Raw genomic sequence first — 2,976 nt, forward strand, 5'->3', positions numbered from 1 at the left:
CTTAGAATTAGACAATGACCATTACAAAATGCAAAACAAGAGAGGTTGATCTTGCCTTAGTGTGTGTGTGTGTGTGTGTGTGTGTGTGTGTGTGTGTGTGTGTGTGTGTGTGTGTGTGTGTGTGTGTGTGTGTGTGTGTGCACCTATTCAATTTTATAGCACTAGCCTGTCTAACATAAAACATTTGGCATGTAACAGTTAAACACACACACATGATTATTCTTGCTCTCACAGCATTGTATTGATTGCATGCATGCATACATAAATGTTGCACCAGCAGGGGCGGCTGGAAGCTCCTTTGTGTACAAGGAGTTGGGATAAAACTGTTAAATTGTGGAATGTAAGAAACAATTGAGGTGTCACAGGCACTCTTGATCAACAGGAAAAGGTCTGACCCTCTGCGTATCATTTATGAATTGGATTTTTTCCATTTTGTGATTAGAGGTTTCTGCTATGGATGTTAGTCAAGAGAAACTGATTTTTGGCTCGGTGAGTTGTCGTTCTTGATAGACAGTGTTGCAGTTAGCTGTTAAGAGCTATTTTGATTGTAGAAAGAAAGCCACGTGTTGATCTGGGATCTTAGGAACACTGTAAGGTGGTGGCTGTAACATTTGATGTGCAGGTAAGTAGGCAGATTAACAACAGTGAGACAAACAAGCAGGCAGACAAACAAACAAACACACAGACAGACAGACAGACAGACAGACAGACAGACAGACAGACAGACAGACAGACAGACAGACAGACAGACTGACAGACAAAACAGAAAGACAGACAATATATTCTTACACAGATTCTACTTGTCCATATGCTAAAATTTATTAAATGCAAATCAGTCGTTTGCAAGAACTAAGTCATTAACTAATGGACTTGACCTTGACAGACAGACAGATAGACAGACAGACAGACAGACAGACAGACAGACAAGCAGAGAGAAAGAAGACAACATAAACACTTGCAAACAATCATGTAGTTACTTGCTGTCTGTCAGACACTGGTATTTGCATACTGTTAATACTAATGGTATTTGTGATAGAGTCAGCCTTTGTGGCGAAGGGAGTCAGCTCTGAAATACCAAACTCGTTCAATTAGGTGCTTTTCTAATGGCCAAGGTCAACATTGATAGTCATTGATGGCTTGCTACTGGCCATACCAACATTCTACATGCTAGAAGAAGGAGAGAGTCAGTCGTCGTGTTTGTCACCAACTTTTTTCGCCTTTCATTTTTGTTGTGCGTTAGGAGTCCTCCAAGAGACACTATTATTATTCGTCATGTGACCGACATGGAGACGAAGCCTAAGTGAAAGGAATTGTTGTACATTTTAGTGACAAGTGAGAGACTGTGTGGTACTAGCTGGAACTGTTGTAGTAATGTCATCAAACTAACGAGACGTGTAGGCTCTTTAATGTTAGAAATACGTCATGATCATGTTTTACAACACAAACATGTACCACAATCCTTTCTGGTTATCTGACTTCTATTGGTGGCCACTCGGTTTACACAAGTTTTCGAGTCAAGAAAAGTTTTGTTCTGGCGCATCGCTGTAATATACCATCGTGTCTAATATTTCAGCACACACACACACACACACACACACACACACACACACACACACACACACACACACACACACACACACACACACACACACACACACACACACACACACACACACACGCACACACACACAAGTGTACGACAAGTCGGGTGCGACAACCAAAAATATGTCCGGGCAACTGAAACTGCAAACTATGGTTGCCCAGGGACAACTAGCCGACAGCTACCCTACCTTGACTTTTCCTTAAGCACGCTCTCATTGGATTTTTAGTCGGTGTCATAAATGACAGATCAGATATCTGTGTGTTGATCCTTTGTGCCATCTTGTGCCTGCTTGCTTGTAACATAGAAGTACCCAAAATTGAAATTGCAAACGAGCATCTTATCTTTATCCGGGTGGGTTACTCTATCCTAGAATCATGGCAAGATTTCAGTGATTGTTGCAGAGTCCTTTGTGGTTGATAGTATTGCTGTTTATCTTTATCCTCCTGATGGCCCTGCAAATCATTTGCCTGTCTTTGTCCAAGGAGATGGAAACTGCCAGTTTAGAGCCACAAGTCTGCTTTTCACAGGTTGTCTGTCTGTCTGTCTGTCTGTCTGTCTGTCTGTCTGTCTGTCTCAATACATATATTTTCATTTAAATCAAACGTTTACATCATGAGCAACCTAACACAACAAGACCATTATGATCCTGAAGCATACAAAATTACACTGCAACAAACTCTGTCTGTCTGTCTGTCTGTCTGTCTGTCTGTCTGTCTGTCTGTCTGTTAATACAGGTATTTCGTATACAAGACATTATTACAGTCTACAATACGCTAAAAATCATAAAGTTCTAAGACAAATTGGACCCAAAAGGTCCCTAGCTAAGACTAAGAGTCAAACAGCTGACAATAAGCTAACAGAGTTACTAATGGCACCAACTGAGTCACCACTATACTGGACTCTGCTCATCTTCTGTAGTAGCAGTAACACTCTTGCATTGCATTGCTTCATCATAACTGAGATCAACTCATCCAGTAATTTTTGAACTCGACTGTATTTCGGAGAGAACATCACATGATACAGTCCCGTTGCTATCCTCACTTGGTCGGACCATCGAAAGCAAAGTCAGGCCTAGTGTCGAGGCTAAGTTGTCTGCATATCTGTCTGGACCCCTTTCTGTCTGTCAATGCATTCTTATACATCAAAGTTACTACATCAATGCTAATACATGTGATAAAATGTAAAAGATTTATGTGCAGTGTCTGTCTGTCTGTTCGTTTGTTAGCTGTATTTTGCCTGTCTGTAAATACGTATATTTTCATAAATCAGCTATAGCACCATATAGCAATAGCGATCATGTATTTAGTGTATGGGTAATCAGAGTAATGACCGGGTAACAAAAAATTATGTATGGTTACTTAGAGATGAGATGA

At 40.7% G+C, this 2,976-nt stretch overlaps 1 long non-coding RNA gene across 1 annotated transcript; it reads left to right on the top strand.

The window, feature by feature from the left end:
• The first annotated feature begins 893 nt into the window (after positions 1-893).
• LOC134191480 (uncharacterized) lies at positions 894-1,446 on the top strand. Its single transcript, XR_009971799.1, has 3 exons — positions 894-969; positions 1,037-1,183; positions 1,241-1,446. It is a non-coding gene; the product is annotated as an uncharacterized LOC134191480 (long non-coding RNA).
• The last annotated feature ends 1,530 nt before the right edge of the window (positions 1,447-2,976 follow it).

This window comes from Corticium candelabrum, chromosome 15 (genome assembly GCF_963422355.1).
Source record: "Corticium candelabrum chromosome 15, ooCorCand1.1, whole genome shotgun sequence".
Taxonomy (NCBI): domain Eukaryota; kingdom Metazoa; phylum Porifera; class Homoscleromorpha; order Homosclerophorida; family Plakinidae; genus Corticium; species Corticium candelabrum.